The sequence below is a fragment of the Haemaphysalis longicornis genome, unplaced genomic scaffold (assembly GCF_048455015.1).
Source record: "Haemaphysalis longicornis isolate Haplotype H1 unplaced genomic scaffold, Haemaphysalis longicornis Haplotype H1 scaffold_9, whole genome shotgun sequence".
Taxonomy (NCBI): domain Eukaryota; kingdom Metazoa; phylum Arthropoda; class Arachnida; order Ixodida; family Ixodidae; genus Haemaphysalis; species Haemaphysalis longicornis.
In genome coordinates, this window is record NW_027526460.1 from 95,655,489 (window position 1) to 95,673,994 (window position 18,506).

The window sequence follows — 18,506 nt, forward strand, 5'->3', positions numbered from 1 at the left end:
GATGCGTTCAATATAGTGCGGGTGCTTTGCAGGAGAGAAGTAAAGAACGGGTTAAACAAAGGAGTATGTAGCAACTTCGCAACTACGGAGGAACATAAAACAAACTACTACGTAGGGCACTTCGCAATGATGCCACGGATAGGTACGTGACAGGCTCAGTGAAAGAGATTCAAGCCTTTTCTTTCCTGCCTTCTTTCTATCTTCATCTCTTTCATTGCCCCGAATAGATGCTAGGAACTGAGAATCAGTCTCGGAAACTCTTGACAGCGTGAAAGACCCGGCCGCGTAGACGGATCTCTTCCATTAGACGGTCCGTACACCCACTGACAGTTTCAACCTTGGCGAACACCCTTTTGGCGCCCTAAAGCGGGACGAGGCAATCCCCCTCCCTCCTCAATATAACGGCGCCGAAATACAGACTTCGCGCGCAACTGTTGCGACAGCGCGAGAGGAAACGACTCCGAGAAGAGAGCATTCAAAGCTCGGCGCGCACAGATACGCACGTCCTTCCCTTTTTTCTTCATCTTGACGGGTCGCAATGGCGTGACGTGCATGAGCAGAAGAAAGAGACGGCGACCGGGGTGAGGTCAACAGCTTCAACCGAGAAGCAAGGACAACCAGTGGCACGACGCTCGCGAGGCTCGTGCGTAGAGGTCGCAACAAGAGTCAAGTCAAGTATAAAAGAAAGCAAAGCAAGGAACGACAACGCGACAACAAAAGAAAACAGCCCGTATAATTTAGATACCCAGAGGGTCACGTACACATATTGAGTTCTGAGCCTCCTGAGTCAGGCCAACAGCACGTCTGTCCCCCGCTCGAAGACAGTCTTTAAGAACTTCGTGATTATACCGTGGGAAGGACGGAAAATGCTGGGGCAGAAAATAAAACAATATCTGGGGCGGAAAGGGGACAGAAATTGGAGCGTGGGCTGTCCCACGAGTGCACAGGTTGAGGCTACGGCTGATGACACGGGCGTTTAAATGTGGACGTCAAAATTTCGCGAAACGAGGAAAAGGTGTACGCCGACGCGAGACGACCAAAATGGAGCGGGAAATGAACGGGACGAACCGCTGTTCTTGAAAAGACGAGTCAAGGCTTCACTCGGCACGATGGTTACGAACCAGACAGCCGCGGAATTGTTATTTCTCTTTTGCACGATCTGTTTGTGGGAACCGCGGACGTAGCCAGACGTGGAGACTCCTGACAAACGCACCTGTCATCCCTAAAATGAATGAAAGAATAGAACAGAAAACCTTTCAGAGAAACGACAGCACGTAATGTGACAGAGATATAAGTAACATTATTTATTTACTCAGCACTAGTCCGCATTGTTTTAGGCTACATGAAGGTGTACTGCTTGAGCACTTCGATTCATATATCATGCATTTATCATTACCATTTCGAGCGTGAGGACGTTATCTCATGCGCATCCCATCAATCTCCCTCACGAACTTTACCCTCGGCCCTTCCCGATGCCCACGTTATGCTCCGGCTCTATAGAAACTGCAGCTACAAGGCGTTTCTCGCACACCCCTCGCACACCGTGCTTCGCGTTCTGTCTCAGAGGTGACTTTTGCTGGCTTTAGCAGTAGAATCGGCTCCATGTGGTTCCTTCTATTGTCCACTAGTGTCGGCATTTCGTATATCATATCGTACCGATATCGCGTACCAACATCGACATCTAGGCACTAAAGTGGCACTAATGAGTCCTCCCACACGAGAGGGATCTTCCTTTTGTTTTTTGCTAAACTGTTGGGGAAGTGGGCGCGCTTTCCCTTCGTACATCCGTCATCGTATGCAGACCGACTGCCCGCTATACGCGTCTGGTGAGGCTGGTTGGCCTTATAAGTAAGACCGCCTTAAAAACCACCTATCTTCTTACACTCTTCCCTCCAACGTCCCCTATTCCTGGGGAGCTGGGTCACTCCTCCAAGAACTCCACGTTGTGACCCCAACTCTTGGAGCACATAACTTTGGTGTTGGACACACGGCCGTCTTCATCGGCGCATGTCAGTTGTAATAATGCTCTCTCTCTCTCTCTCTCTCTCTCTCTCTCTCTCTCTCTCTCTCTCTCTCTCTCTCTCTCTCTCTCTCTCTCTCTCTCTCTCTCTCTCTCTCCTCGGTTGCTGGCCCTCGTGAATGTGTATCAACTATAATCCGAAGCAATTCCCAGAACAACCATCCTTCGCACGTCACACTAACGTATACAACGACATCCGCCATGTTATACACTCGAGCACAGCTTCCGGACCTGCAACATCGCGCACAATGCTACCGCACAATGCCGCCGCTGTGACGCAGGTGGCGGTAAAAGCGGCGGGCGGAAGCGCAGGGGCGCAGCACAGGACGTAACGGCAACCTCGCGTCGCGGTCACGAGCCTCCAGATCGCGGCTCTTCCAAGTGGAGCAGGGTCACGGGAGGCCACGCTGCGCATCCATCGCAGCGTCACGCGACACTTCAGGCGCCGATGGGCAAACGCTGGGGCTCGCGAGCGGATTGTGGCGACAGCGCTCGGAAGCCGCGCTGACACCGGCAGCGGAACGCTCGCTCACGGGACGCCCCCGTGGGCTCGGCTCGCTGTTTTCGCCGGGAACGGAGCAGCGGTGTACGCGAGCGGTCGGACGTTGCGACAGAGAAAATCACCGGTCGCCTCGGCGCAGCCACTAGTTACGAGGGGGCCGCCTGAAAACCGCCTATTATACGTGGCGAGACCTGTCCGCGGTTTCCAGTCTCGGACGTTTTGAAGACCATGGTCTTTCTGTTTGGCATCCGACGGCCACGAAACAAACTTCAGCAGCAAGTTGGAATGGGAGCCGCGTCTTACGTCTGGAAAACGGGCGCATTTCAGACGACTGTAACACGTTTAGGATAGTACCATGGTGCTCACGTTGAACGCCATCCAGCCGTACGTGGTGGCCTCACCCAAGACTGTGCTGGACGTGGTACTGTGTGCATGATTACTTAAAAGGTCCCTAAAGAGGGTTGCGAAGGCCGAGATTTCAAGCGCGCAGTCGCTGGAGTCCAAGGAACGTCCTCCCTCAAAAATGGTTTGAAAGTGTTAAGTATTGGCCGACTTACCATCCGGGGCTTTCGCTCCTTTCTCGCCCCGCAAAGCACTGTGGATGCTACGAGCCCACCAGCACGGAGCAAGACACCTAGAGACACTGGTCAAGGCCCTTGTGCTCAGATACGCGCAGCGATTGGCTCCGCACAGCGGTACGTCACGCTTTCTTTTTTACAAACGAGGAGCAGTGAGAGACCCACCTCACCAGCTCCGACCCTGACGACCAACTCTGGCTTGTGGAAAGGGCAGAGCGGACGGCCAGGGCCCACGGCACCCCGGACTATGGACGTCACCCGCCCAGGACGGAATTCAAGTCGTCTGCTCCCGTAATGAAGTCTATAGCTACTGGTACTACCAGCAGACGGACATGCTCCCCTGGTTGCGCGCGGTCTCGCGCCCGCCGTTAGCGTCCGCGCGTTAGTTTTGGAATAACGGAACCCACCGTTTAGGGGACAAATACGGGGTGGCAAACACAACACGCTCGCTCACGACAATTTCTAAACTTTTGAACCAATAACTAGCGGCCCGCTTGCGTTAACTTACATGCGGCACTATTGCGGCGAACAGGGCCCTACGTAGCATCGCCGCATTTATTCTATGGCAGCTTTAATTAAGAAGCTGCGCGAACGATACACATGTCCACTAAAGGCAACAATTACAAAGCGATCTGAGGGAGCTCAGTTAAATATGCTAGTTAATGTTACTGCAGCAGCATTTGCTGGTTGCCATTGGAGAATGTAACCTTCCACTGTTTGTTCCACTCTTAAAAAGTATGTTAAACTGAAACACCCTATATATTTAGGGATGAGTACTGCACTATGTAGTCGGTTCGTACTAAGCTTTGAGAGGCTCACTAGAGCAAAACTTGAAGTTACAAGGTACGAGATACACCAGAATAGCGAAACATGAGAAGGGACTGGCCTTTGTACCATCTGGTCTTTTTCGTCTTACCTTCCCAAGACATTCTGTGAGACAGTTATAGAAAGTAGCAGATACAGATTCAACTGAAACGGTTCCTGTTTATTGCCAACAGTTTCGGAACTGGCTGTCACTTCCTGGCGGCTTACTACATATAACGCAGAATGCCGACGCTAAACTCTGTTTATTTTCGACTGCCATGCCACGCCACCGCTTCCGATGCAATCGCCTCCACTCCCGTACACACACATTTCTCGCTTTCAACACAAAAAAGTAATTAATTCAAAAATGATTTAGGACGGTTTGAAATGGTCAGTTCCAACCAGCGATACACGCACTTGTCTTACCCCGATCTCTGCGTCCGAAACAATTCCTTTGGAAAAACGAGATTAACTATCTTTTACGCTTTGCAGCTCACCAAAGTGCATGTTCGCGAGATTACGCCTTCGAGCGCTGACGTAGCGCGTAGGTTCCTCTTCAGTTAGACGGCGATAGTGTCTCTAACGCAGTTTTAGTTCCTCTCGGGACGTGGCTTCCCCTACGATTCGCTCAGGGCCTCGCTCCCGCTTTTTAAAAGAAACGCAGCGACGTTGCAGTTCCCTTTGCGAAAGCCGCCCCGTTTTCTCTTCCCCTGCCTCGCGGAAGGTAGCGCGGTCGGAAAGTTCCGTGCTCGGAGAGCAGAACGCCGAACGACATCGGCGGAAAGGCGCACAGTCCGCGCGCGGGGCTTCGGGAGGTGGTGGTCCTCCAGCCGAAACGTCTGCACTAGATCTTTACGCACTGAAAACCAAGAGAGATAAAAACTGACGAAAAAGAGAAAGAGAGCACGTTCTCTGAAAAAGAGAGGAACAAACGCTGTACGAGCTTCAGAAGTGTGCGAATGCTCCCGAACCTGAGGACCAAACCGTCGACATATACCGTGCTTTGGCCTGAATCTTGCTCGTGATGCCCTACCACCACGACTATACCAACAATGTAGAGATTCGCCGTACGCAACGGAACGTACGGCCATGATTAGCGTTTCCGAAGGTCGGTAAAATTTAAGCAGAACACCAACGCGCTGGGCCTCACGTGCAATTCATGCACGCGCTACACTGAAACGAAGGAGAGACACGAAAGGGGAAATATTCACAACGTACGCTTCCTCGTAATTCTTTAAGGTGATGAAATACACGGCACATAAGCACCTGCTGTGCAGGCGGCGATATCAGATACCTTCACTGCCACATAGATAGCCCGGAGCTGTCAGCGATAGGAACATATCAAGAGTCTTTGCGTGCCAAAAGTATCCGCGGTGGCTCAGCGGCTAAGGCGTTGTGCTGCTGAGCACGAGGACGCGGGTTCGATTCCCGGCCGCGGCGGCCGCTTTTCTGATGGAGGCGAAAAGCAAGAACACCCATGTGTTCGAGATTTCGGCGCACGTTAAAGATCTCCAGGTGGTCAAAATTAATCTGGAGCCCTCCACTACGGCGCGCCTCATCGCCTGCGTTGCGTCGGCGCGTTAAACCTTACAATAGACAGTTTTAGCATATCGTTACCGTGTTTACGTTACCGTTTACCGTTTTTGCGGGAGTCGACTGCGCAGCGCGAGTTACCGCGACCGGTAACTTACCGGCACAGGCTTCACCGTCGCCAGCGGCTTCCGGTAACACGGTAAACGGTAACGCAAACACGGTAACGATATGCTGAAACTGCCTAATCAAAAGTATCCGTGTTCGATACTTTTTTACGGAGACCGATATCGGAAAATGTACATGAAACGAGAGAGAGAGAGAGAGGGTTACATGAATACTGAGTTACGTGAATACCCCACTAACGGCGGCCCGGCTTCCTACTTCAGATGGGGGCGAATACAGTGAGGCGAGAGAAGAAAGGGAGCAATGAGGCGGTAAAAGCTAGTAAACAAAATGTAGTTTATAAAACCAAACACAGGTAACCTCAAAGAGCACCCCGACAAACCCGGAATCGATCTAAAGAGTCAAGAGAGCCTCCGTCCAGCAGCGTTGACGTTATTGAACGGGGCCCGAAGGCAGAACTTGCCGAGAACGTATATACCCACAAAATCAATAGCGAACCTCCAAACAAACAATCTGCTAAGGTTCCATTTCTCCTCCCTTTACGCGCCCCAGTTGCTGTAACGTGTGCGCACAGGTGCGCGGCGCTCAAGGCTCCGCCGAGTTCGTCACACGCTTAACCTTTTCGCTACAAAGGCGGCTGCACACGCAAACGTTCGCCGACGCATGCTTCGCAGGCGCGCTCCTCCGCCGTCATCCATTACAAACAGCCACTTCTCCTTCGCTGCATAGTTCGCAGTGTTGGTTGTTGTGTGCCGGAACTGCAAAGGCGGCGTCTGTGGTTCGTTACAGCGAATCCTGGACGTTTCCACCACTAGCTGCTCATTGCTTGAGACAAGAGAGAAAGAGGAGCGCGGACAACGCGACGGCCTCATTAATATGCCTGGAAAGAGTCCCGGGAAAAAGCAAGTGAGGCGGCGACTAAGCCACCGCTCTCCTCTTACGTCGTCCGGGATCAATCGCCGCGGCAGCAACGCGAGGACGTGTTGGAACGTTGCTAAGCGGGTGATCAATGCCAACGCGGCGAGATGAAAGCGTGCTTAAACTCACGAGCCGTTGCTACCTGTACATACTTGCATAAAATTTTCCGGGCACATTGCTAAACTGTATGATTTGGCGGAGGTGGGACAGCTAGGGAAGGGGGTCGAAGATAACTTTGCGGCGGTCGTGACTGCGCATACTTCAAAGCTTTATCTTAAGCCTGGTTATGTCCACTGCAGGACGAAGACCTCTCCCAAAGATCTGCAGCCACGCCTATGGAGTGCCTGAAGGCCAATAGTGTGATTTACAAGCACCACCATTAATTTACAAGCACCACTTGGGTATATGCCAAAAGATTTCAAAGTGTACACCAACATACGCAATCATCACGAAGGTTACTTGCTTTTTTATTCAGGTCTTCAGAAACTTGAGGAGCTGAATAACATACGTTGGAAATGTTGCGACAGTGTGTAGCCAGATCGCACACAAAGATAAAGAGGGTCATATTGTTTCGTTTTTTGCCCCAACTCCCAAATTTTCTGAATGCGCTAAGCCCTAGGAAAGTAACCAAGCTAAACGAGTAACCCCTCGTTACAACGATATTTCGGTTAATTCGAAGTGTTTCATGGTCTCCACTGCAGCGCATGGAGTACATCACACCCGCTTTAACGAAGTACTGCTTATAACGAAGCTAGTTTCCTGTCATCAGGCGTTCGTTATAACGGTGGTTAACTGTATTCTTCAACCTCTTAGCTACCGCCGGCCAGGACAACAGGGCGAGAACTGGGTTGCAAGAACTGAGCAGGCGCAACAAAGAGGGCCTCGTGTCCGCCTTCGAGGGACGGCACGAGCACGTACACAGACTGGAGGAAGAAGAGCGACGCTGTTCTTTCGCGCGAGTTCATATACGTGCCCCCGGGGTGAAAGACAACGGCGCGGCCACAGCGGCGACGCTACCGCGGTCCCGTCCAGCTGATCGGGGGCGCAAAAAGAGAGCGAGCCGGTTCCCATCGCGCGAGCTTTCACAACGGGGCGCTTTGAAGCGGGTGCCGGTCATCCCGTTGTTCAACTGCGCCGAAGTAGCCTTTCCACTGCGTCTTCGATGGCGCGCGGTCGAGCATTGCACAACGACTACGGCGCACCAGCTCGCCTTTCGCACCTCTGCCAAAAGCCACAAACCGGAAGCACGCAGCAAAGGCTGCGATTCAAAGCGAAATGGCCCGACGACAGTCGATCCAAAATGTAAGCAGAGCAAGTTTCTAGCGTATCCCGATTTATTCTGCGCTAATGTGAGTACGCGAAATGTCTCTATTTTAAATCGACAGTGCGCGGAACAACGCAAGGTTCTCCAACGCACTTCAGCGACAGTGACAGATTAACGAAAGTTCACAAGAAGTTCTTGGAGTGTTTAAGATACCTCGCTAACGGTTGCACGACGTAGAGAACGTTACCACAAAGCGTTGCAATCATCTTTCGACGACAGCAATTTGGAGCTCGCATTTGACTTCTTCCCTGGCTCCGTTAGCATTCATCAATCAACCTTAACAGCGAGGTCATATAGTACTTTTGTTCGCACGGCATGGCGCGGGAAAAAGTGCACAGCGAGACCGGCAAAACGACGCATGACACCAGGCGCGTCACTAGCAAACGATACCGCCAGACAAGTGTCTGTCAGATTCCTGCTAATAAAAATCCGTTTTGGTCGCGGGGCAGCAACAAAAGACGCTACCCGATGGTCGACTTGGAAGGCGCAAAGCACCGCAGCTTACCTGCTGGTCAGGGCAGGCCACGGAGGTCACTGGGCGTCGCGCAGTGAGGCGATATCCTTCCTTCGAGCTTAACTCCGGAGTGCTGGCTGGAAACCCACAGGGGTTCCACCGAGGCAGCAGCCGTTCCTTTTTCCGCTTCCCTTGTTTTCGAAGTCAGCCGAGCGCGCCAAAGTAACCGCTGCAAAAAGCAGAGAAGCCACGGACCAAGCGTGTCACAGCAGCGCCACGCACCTCCACTGCCACCACTCGCTTTGACAAGCCGACCGAGCAACAACACAGCGACACGCACACACACGCACGCACAAACGACGACGACGACGATCGTGCTCGAAGCCGAGCAAGCGAGCGCACAGTTCCGCCGCGCTACGACGCTCAGCTGAGACTGGTCCGCGCGAGTTCGAAGCGGGCCGCGGAGGGGAGAGAGAGAGGAGAGGAGACGAAAGAGGAAAAACAACGACTGAAAGCGCGAAAAAGCGGCCGCAACTGCGGTCTCTGCCCCTCCTCTTTCTCCTCCGGCCTCGCACCTTTTCGTCCTCCCCGCCTTCTCCTTTCGTCCGATGCACGAGGGCTTCCCTCGTCACATGACCCGATATCGCTGCCGTCACGTATGACGTCGACGGTACAACCTGGTGAGCTGGCTGCGCAGCAGCTGGCTCTCTGCGCGCGAAATTCGAACCATCAGCAAAGCGCCGAAACCCCGCAAGGTGATTTCTTTGAGCCATTTCTTTGAGCCATCAGAAGCGCGCCGGGTAAAGAACGAGTAAAGAAAAGACACACACAGTACAAGCGGAAAGAATACATGCGTCGCACGCACTGCAGAACCCTAATACGTGCAGTGATGAAAGCTGGTTGCATCTTACTTAACCTCTGTTCTTTCGGTGTATATACATCAAAAACAAATGTCTAAGGAAACCATGTCCTACATGCAAACGTAATGTGAGAGCATCGTTTTTTTTTCTCATCGCCCCCTCCCCTTCCCCCTACCCCCACCCAACCCGACCGTTAGGTGGTTAATTGTTACTGGGCAAATTTACCGTGCGATTTTTGACACCTTGCCTGCTGACATGGTAGGGCAGCGAAACTGCTAACATACCAATAAAAATGGCATTACAACAGGACAAATGTGCTTTGAACTGCAATTTGACAATACTTTCTCCGAAAAAGTATTGACAGGGGCGCAGTCCCAACGACGTGTGCAAGAATGCCCCAATTGTTTAAGAATTTCCAATTTAGCACACTTCTGAGTTTACTTATTTTATTAAAACCTGCGGTTCTAGCCTAGCAGAACCCCAACATGGGGCTGTCCTTTAAACAGCAGCTTAGTGATGCAGTTGGAGTGGTTTAGGAGCGGCGGATGTACGTTCTTTTATCGAAATTGCAACTGCCAACTATCAATGACACCTGCTCAGATAAAACTGTCCCCGGTTGCGTAGTCGTTCGCGCAGTTCAACGCCATGATTTACTTTCGTATAGTTCCGGTGAGCGACAGCCGTTTCCTGTAATCATACTCCTCGGTAGAAGCCCATGGACAGCAGACGAGAACTTCGAATTGTTTACGACTCCACCTGCAACAAGCTAATTATGACGAGTAAATGAAACTCCGCGTAGTAATATAGCCACCTTAGCGGGCAATTGCCACAGCCTTATTTAAGCTTCAGCTTAGTCCGTTGGCGTTTGAAAGAAAAAAACGAAGAAAAACGAAGAAACGAAGAGCGCACGTGAGCGTGCGCCACGTGAAGAGCGCCCGCAGTCGTCCAAGCTTGCGCGTGGGCTTGCGCCATGTGAGGAACTAGCAAAAAATATCAAAATACCGAGCGCACGTGAGCGTGCGCCTCGTGAGGAGCGCCTCGTGAGGAGCGCCCGGCGTCTTCCAGCTCGACCTTCGAGAACACTCTGCCGAGCATTCCAGGCATGACCTCTCGCGTGCTCTTCTCGTCGCCAGTTACGTGCGTTCGCGCCTGAAGTGGGGAGCACAGACGCCGAGTTCACGAAGCCGGTTGCCGCGCGTGCTAACGCGGTCCACTATGGGAGAGATGTGAAAGGCTGCGGACAAAACGATCCGGGCCAGCAGTCATGGAGAACTTTCATCGGCAAGTTCGCAAATCCCCGTGAGGTGCAACACCCGAGTCTTCGACGAAGGGTGAGTGGCCGCCAGATCTGCTGTCCTTGCACCGCTGCGACATTTTTTTCCAAGGGTGTCTGCATTAAATTGAAAGCAGGACTCGCGAGAAGGATGGCTTTGGCGCAAAGTGCATTCTGCTTACAGACCACGACACGTAGAAATTCATGGTGACAGGAGCGCAAAAAAAGACGAAAACTAAGAAAAGAAAAAAAAACAGAAACACGCGGCTCCAAAGCAATACCTCAGAGACACACAGACACAGCGTCGTTGTAAAAAGAAAGAGAAATATGCCGTGGGAACGGCTGGAGGGAGGATTTTGTAACACGATTAACAGACGCTGTAACAGCGCAGCTGCATATGTTATGTTACTGCAACCCCCGAAAAGGAACGGATACTCGACGCCGAACTTTCATGGAGCAGGGGAATATGTTGGCCAAGCAGAACCACGTCTAAGGTCAGCGGTCTACGGGGTCACGTCACTCAACGCAAGTATATACTTATCAACTCGCAGATATAAGTAAAATTGATCGTAAAATTCGCGTTGGCAAGGGAATAGAATGTCCACGGGGGGAATCAAAAAGATTCAGCGTCATAAAGTGCGAGGTGAGCAGATATGAACCGGACGTGAAAGGTACGTGTATAGCGAATCTTTTGCGCATATTTTTCGCGTGGGTGATGCTGTAGAAAGAAAGAAAAAAAAAAAAACAGCAGGATAGTAAGCTTTAGTTTCGAACGCGTAACTTCAGCAAGTTGTAAAAAGGAGGCCGAGTGTATGGTGAAAGTATTGCGAAACAGAAGCACATGACCGCATATATATGCGCGTAAATGAAGGCTTCCCGTGAACATTACACTGCGCTCAAACACACGGCCACTTTATCGCGTCTTGCCGCACGTGTACCGCGGCATATACAGGGTGTCCCAGCTATCATGCACCAAGATTAAAAAAAAGAGAAATTGCGTAACTCGAAGAAAACCTAGTGCATAATGTTTGCAGTACTGTGAAGAAGCGGAGACTAATTTTTTCGTTAATGAGACTTAATTAATTAATTGTAATTAATTATCTAACTCGAGAAATACTGTTCTAATCATAAAAGTGTCGATGACGCACTTGTAGGTAACCACGAGGGGCATCTAACTGCGCTATTTTCAGCGACGAACTAATTGCGTACTCATTTATTTTGACTGATATAGGAAACCCGCGAAATATGAAAAATAGCACGTGACGACGCTTACGCGCGCATTGTAAAGCAGCGTCCCCAAACAAAGCTGTTTGAAAGCAACTGTTTCGCGTGTTACCCGCCCGAAGAGACAGCGCATCACCTTGATAATAGCATGCATGGAAGGAGCAGCAGCAGCAAGATTCGCGGGACGCGTGTGCAGATAAGGAACAAACTCGGTCGCGATTTCTTCTTTCTTTCTTCTGTCTATTTCATTCTGGCTAATTCAGAGGCAGCCTGTTTGAGGGCGTTCCTTTACGGTGCGCGCGGAGGCGCCGTCACGTGGTATTTTTCATATTTCGCGGGTTTCCTTTATCAGTCAGAATAAATGTGTATGCAATTAGTTGATCGCTGAAAATACCGCAGTTAGATGCCCCTCGTGGTTACCTTCAAGTGCCTCATTGACACTTTAGTGATTAGGAGAGTATTTCTCGAGTTAGATAATTAATTACAATTAGTTAATTAAGTCTCATTAAAGAAAAAAATACTGTCCGCTTCTTCACAGTACTGCAAACATTATGCACTTGGTTTCTTTCGAGTTACGCCTTTACTCTTTTTTTAAATCTTGGTGCATGATAGCTGGGACACCCTGTATAAAACCCAGTATAGCGCAGGCCAGCCAACCGTGTAGTGGCGAAGGAGGTATACAGCTTCAATAAAGCGTGTTTCAAAACAATTCAGTAGGCACCGCCGCAAAGCAGCCGCAGCCGTAAGAAACAGCAAACCTCACGGCGGGAATACGACGCATTATTTTTCGATCCCTGCGCAGATTCTGCGAGCCAGGAGTGTCGTTGAACTTTCCCGCCAATGCCTGCACCCAGGCGGAGAAAAATAATAACGGTCAGACACTTAGCACGGCCAGCGAAAGGCGAATGTCAACGCTCTCATAAAGTGGACCTGCTTTGCTCTGACCTGGAAGCTTGACCGCTTGGACACCGCTTCCAATGTCTGCGCGACAGAACTCCGCGCTTCGCACCCTTGGACGTTTCGCCCAAGAATTTTGTACGTTGGCCTTAACCTGCTCCTGCACGGAAATTACGTCATAGACCTTCAATTGATTTGATTGATTGGTTGATTGTAGCGTTTAACGCACCGACGCAACGCAGGCGATGCGGCGCGCCGTAGTGGAGGGCTCCGGATTAATTCTGACCACCCGGGGATCTTTAATGTGCGCCGAAATCTCGTACACATGGAAGTTTTTAGTTTTTTGCCTCCATCAGGAAAGCGGTCGCCGCGAGAGGGAATCGAACCCGTGTCCTCGTGCTCAGCAGCACAACCCCCTTAGCCACTGAGCTACCGCGGCGGGTCTTCATACACCTTCGGTAAGAGGCTAATTCCCTCTGGTTTTTGCTTGCGTAGGCAGAGAATAGCCGTTCCGCTCCTCCTCGCTTAAACACACCCTCTCCCTTCGACCACCTGTTCGCCTTCGGCGCTTCATATTTTCATGTACCATGGTTTATACATGTGCTACACGGCCGCCTCAAAGGCCTTCTGAAGGCCTTCGAACCAATTGTCTATCGAGATCCCCTTCAGCACTTCGAAAGGAGCACTTCCAAAGGAGCATGCAACTGTCAATTTAAAGCTGCCGTGTAGCACAGGCATTATACTGTTACTAAAAACAAATGACTTCCCCGCAATGCACTTGTGTTTAGAGGAGAAGCCGACTTTAAGAGATCGGTTCAAGCTTGGTTTTTGTAAGCTGGCTTTCCTACATTGTGTGTTGTGCAGTGAAACCTACCCAAAGAAAAAATATGCGGCAATCGGGCTGCGGACGCCAAGGTTGAGAGGGACGGCCCTCAGGACCCCGAATTCCGCGAGGCGGAATACTGTAGACGTCGGCGTAGCTACAATCACGCTCAGAACTTCCCCGACGCGACGGCGCGGTTTAAGAGGGGGTTTGTGGCTAACCAATGACCCACACACACAGCCCCGCTGGCCATTTACCTTAACAGAGTGGAATGACACTGGATTTTTATCGAGAATACGTTGAAAGTGCCACTAATTGGTGCAAAAACCTGGCACTATGCCCCGAAATTATCCCACGGGATGACCGGATGAAGAAAACACCCGTCAAAAGTTGGTCAAACGACGTTCCTCAGCCACATTTTCGTGAAGAGGTATCGAATCATCCAAACGAGCCGTTCTCCCTTTTTATGAATCAGAATCTTTTATGAATCACAAAACTATTGGCGTTTTTCCGGTTTAAGGGTACTTTTTAAGTCCTCGAGCATTCCGAAAATATAGCAGCAAGCTTTTCCAGGACCGTTCCGCTTTCGCGATTTTCAAGTGATCGTTTTGACACAACGGAATCTCAGTTTTTTCACGCACGCGCCGGGTGTCCAGAGATCTTATCAGGGCTTTTAGGTCGAGCAACTCGTCTATGGGGAAATGCATTAGTTTTTTCATGGGACGCAATCGGTCCCACTAGAAAGCTTTCGCTTAAAAATTTTTGGAAGTAACTTGCAGGGTTACAATAAAGCATTTCATACTCTACTAGTAGCAACTTGCCGAGATTACAAGGAACTGAAAACAGTGTTTTTTTTTTTTTTTTTTTTCACCTAGGCCCCGAATCTACTTGTCTCGAGCAGCACGCAAACCTTTTCAATGGTCGCATTAAATACAGGCCTGGCGACCGAGAAGGGGGGGGGGGGGGGGGGGGGGGTACAGCGGGAAAACGAACGAACGAGCGGCGACTCTGGGCAGTTACCAGGACTCGGCGTCGCGGCGTTTTGTATCTGTGTCAGGCGCGGCGGCAAGTGTTGTGTGCACTCCGCACAGTGCTCCTATTCTCGTTCGGCATGCATAAGCGAAAGTCCGCCAGCCCATCTATTTTCGGGCGCCCGGAGCAACGCGGCGGACTCCTCTTCGTGTAGCTGTACGGCACACCGGGCCCCCGTACTACACACACGACGAGGAAGGAGCAGAAGAATAAGCACTCCCGATGCCCTGAAGAGGGCGACGACCACTCTCCCGGGTTTCCACGGATCACTTAGCGAGGGAAAACGGCCGCCCCGCGTGTCATTCGCACCACGCGCGCGAGCTACAAAACGAATCTCGCCTCCTCGCGCGAAGCGCAGGAGCGGGCTGGCGCACTCTTTCGCACAAACGGGAGCCTGCCGCACCTCCGCAAAGGAGCGCGTCATCTCCAAAACTCCGGCAATATGCGAAACCCACAGAGAGAGAGAAGCTGCAATGTGTAATAACTGCAGCTACAGAACTGCATGTTTTACACATAGAGTTTCATACTAATATATACAAGAGGGAAATCTGGCGCCACTGTCTAGGAGAGCCGCGCTTCAGCGAGCGTTCCGTCATGTACCCGGCAGGTACGTTCCACTTGTCCTTGGCATGGCTCATGAACAGGCTGGAACGTTGGCTATGGCTGCAAAAAAGCAACAATATTACCGTAGATGGTTTATGAAATTTGTTTTGTTATTATAAAATTGAACCTCCCAAATGTCAGTAGTTGTTTAGAAGCTTAATGTACGATGAACAAGAAAAAATGTTACTTTTTTTGTTGATTTTGGCTTCGAGACAAAAAAGAAGCCGTATGGCTAGCTAAGCCAAGCAGGCGAGGAGCGTCGCTAGTAGCAATGGCGCCGCCCACGGCGGCCCGCGACTGCGGAGACAGATTTCCATCTAGTATATATTAGTATGAAACTCTATGGTTTCACAGGAACTGATCAATCCAGGCAGAGGGATGTGGATGCCTCAGTGTAAGGGCGAGGAAAGCGCCCCGCAGTGTGCCAGTGACGCTGTTCGTCGGAATCTCTCGCGCCCTTGTCAACATCGCACAAAAAAAATGTTACTGTGCTTATCGATTCGTTTCTTCAATCAATCAATCATACGCCTCTGTAAAATCACGCATTTTACAAAGACGCGTCAGGTGTTACGTGAGCGGAGCCACCATAGAGCACTTGCGTCCGGGCTGTTTTTTTTCGTTTTTGTTCGAGCGCAATATATTGCGGCCGGAATGTTTCACACATTTTGTTCCAGCACCCTTGTTCATGGTATTTTCCCGACAACTTCAATGCTTTGCGTATTTTCGGAATTTTCGGCTAGACTCACTCGTAACAAAACATAAACCATGGGTGGTCATTCGATGTCGGGAGCACAGTGCATAACTCTTAATTATGGCAACTGGCAAAGTCGACAGTTCAATAACCCCCATGGATCACCGCAAGTACATGATGTCCAAATATACGGCGCGACGAGTTTCAAATAAGAAAAGAGACAAACAAAGAAAGATTGTATACAGGCCACATCCACCCATATCCGGTTGCAACTTCACGACGTTTCATCGCCGTGTGGCAAGTTTATAAGAAGTTGAAGCGGACATCAAGGCACACGTCGCGGTGACCTTCTTTCTTTCCTTTTTTTTTCTCCTCCATCATTCACAATTACAGGTTATGAAGGGGCCGCCGGCGGGCGTTGCCGCCATTCTCAGGCTCGCATACAGAGTACGGAAGTCAGTTTCCTCTATCGACTATATACCCAGCGTTGATGATGGACGCTTGGAGAACGTGATCCGTAACACCCTCACCGAGCAGAGGTATGACGTGTGTAACACCATCCGCGTGAAATGGCTTCGCCAGCCGGTGAGCAATACAAAAAGCTAAAAAAAAGAAAAGAGGTCAAGCTATATCCATTTTCTGGGTGACGCTACCGGAGAAACGGAATACCGCTGCTTCTATAAACTTCGGAACAGTAGATTCGAAACAAGAGTCTGATCTGAAACAGGGCTAACCTCGATTGAATCGCATTAGTGCGTACAAATTGAGCCTGCACAGTGCCGCGGTCCATATTCACTGTTTGTATTGAAACCGGAACTACCCGCTAGGAAAATTGCGAGGCCGGGAATAAAGGCCCCACAAATCATCTGCAAGAACATAGTTTCTGCTCAACTAAACGGTGGGATTCAGGGCGAATTCTACGCTAATTTCACCATTATTGCTTGCACAGCAGTACGACCGTTAAATGGAACTTGTATTTAAATGGGTCATGAAGACAAAACCACAACTTTCTTCAATATGAAAGCTCTTCTCTGGTAACTCACCATTCCAGCAAAAAAAAAAAAAAAGGTTTTTAACCAAAAAAGCGCAAAAAGTAATACACATTTTTCAAACTTCGCGCTACACTAACGTACACGGTCTAACACTTAAACATATTTATCAGTGTTTTAACAACACGTTAGATTTTGATTGACTGGGTGGTTTAACGCGCCGACGCAACGCAGGCGACGAGGCGCGCCGTTGCGGAGGGCTCTGGGTTAATTTTGACCACCCGGGGACCTTTAACGTGCGCCGAAATCTCGTACACAAGGGTGTTTTCACTTTTGGCCTCGTCAGAACAGCGGCCGCCACGGCCGGGAATCGAACCCGCGTCCTCGTGCTCAGCAGCGTAACGCCTTAACCACTGAGCCACCGCGTCGGGTAACTGCACGTTAGCATTCGACTGATACTATCAAACGGAATTAAAGGCACCACTGCAACCGCCCAGTCATGTTCAGCGAGTGCACATTCATTGCACGAACGAGATTCTGTGGCGTCACAGAAAGATCGTCGGGAAGTGACCGGGTAGTCACCACTGCTTCATATGTTTTTTAACAAGAAAGTGTTTTATTCCGGGATACACGAAGATTTCGCTGACGTCATATCCGTCCCGGATGAGACGCCAGTACAACGAAGCAAGCGGCCTGTAAAGGGTGCACCCCTGCACGCAGGGTCTTCTTGCGGGGAAGAAACATTTAGTACTAAAGAGGACGTTACACTTAAGGTTCGTTTTAGTATTTTATATTTTAACACGAAAGGATTTTATGCCGCGATACCCCAAGATTTCACTGACGTCATATCCGTCACGGAAATGACGCCACTACAGCTTTTCCGAAGCGACCCGCCAGCAGGACGTCGCTCGCCGAGCACACCCACAAGACAGCCGCCGACCCGCAAATCACGCTCATCTAGCTGCAGATTTCGCTGCACATTTCCCTTTCGCGTTTTACTGATTCTTATGACAGAGGAATCAACTACAGTTTCTTTTTTCAATATCTCGATTTTTATAAGTTTGCGATAAAATTCGTATTACTGCTATGCGCGCCATGTAGTCTTTCAACCAAACTTGTATTTTGTCCTCACGGCCCTTTTATAGACAGGCACTTTTCACGGACGGACTCTATAAAAATAAGCCCGTCAAGGTCATGAAACCAAGGACTCTATATAAAAGAAGCCCGACACTATCACGAAACCAGGGGCTCTGTATATAAAAAAAGCCCTGCACTGTCATGAGACCAGGGACTCTGTATAAAAAAAAGCCCTGCACTGTAATGAAACCAGGGACTCTATATAAAAGAAGCCCTGCACTGTCATGAAACCAGGGACTCTGTATAAAAGAAGCCCGATACTGTCATGAAACCAGGGACTCTATATAAAAGCCTGATACTTGTAATGAAACCAGGGACTCTATATAAAAGAAGCCCTGCACTGTCATGAAACAATGGACTCTGTATAAGAGACGCCCGATACTGTCATGAAACCAGAGACTCTATATAAAAGAAGCCTGATCAGGGGCGGATCCAGGTTTTTCCTGAGAGGGGGGTCAGCTTCCATCAGTGATGATAATGATGATGATTACGAGGAGGAGGAGGAGTCTTTTTTATTCACCCATATTTTGGAAAAGCAAAAATTAGAGAAATAGAAAAAATTTCCACTAGACTTTTTCTACGACCCGAGGGGTCACCGTCAAAAATTAAGGGAGGGGTCAGGACATCCGGACCCCCCTCTGGATCCGCCAATGAGCCTGATACTGTAATGAAACCAGGGACTCTATATAAAGAAGCCCTGCACTGTCATGAAACCAGGGAC

General features: G+C 50.1%; 1 protein-coding gene across 5 annotated transcripts in view; it reads right to left on the reverse strand.

The window, feature by feature from the left end:
* Oatp30b (Organic anion transporting polypeptide 30B) overlaps positions 1-18,506 on the reverse strand; it is a 260,754-nt gene that overhangs the window by 174,316 nt on the left and 67,932 nt on the right. For 2 of the 5 annotated variants that reach the window (XM_077682803.1, XM_077682805.1), the window contains exon 1: positions 8,308-8,699. The exons of 1 other annotated variant lie outside the window; for it this stretch is intronic. The gene's annotated coding sequence lies outside the window, so the exon portion shown is untranslated. Of the gene's footprint in view, positions 1-8,307; positions 8,724-18,506 lie in introns of those variants that run through there. 2 more of the 5 variants (XM_077682801.1, XM_077682800.1) reach the window with 2 other exon arrangements.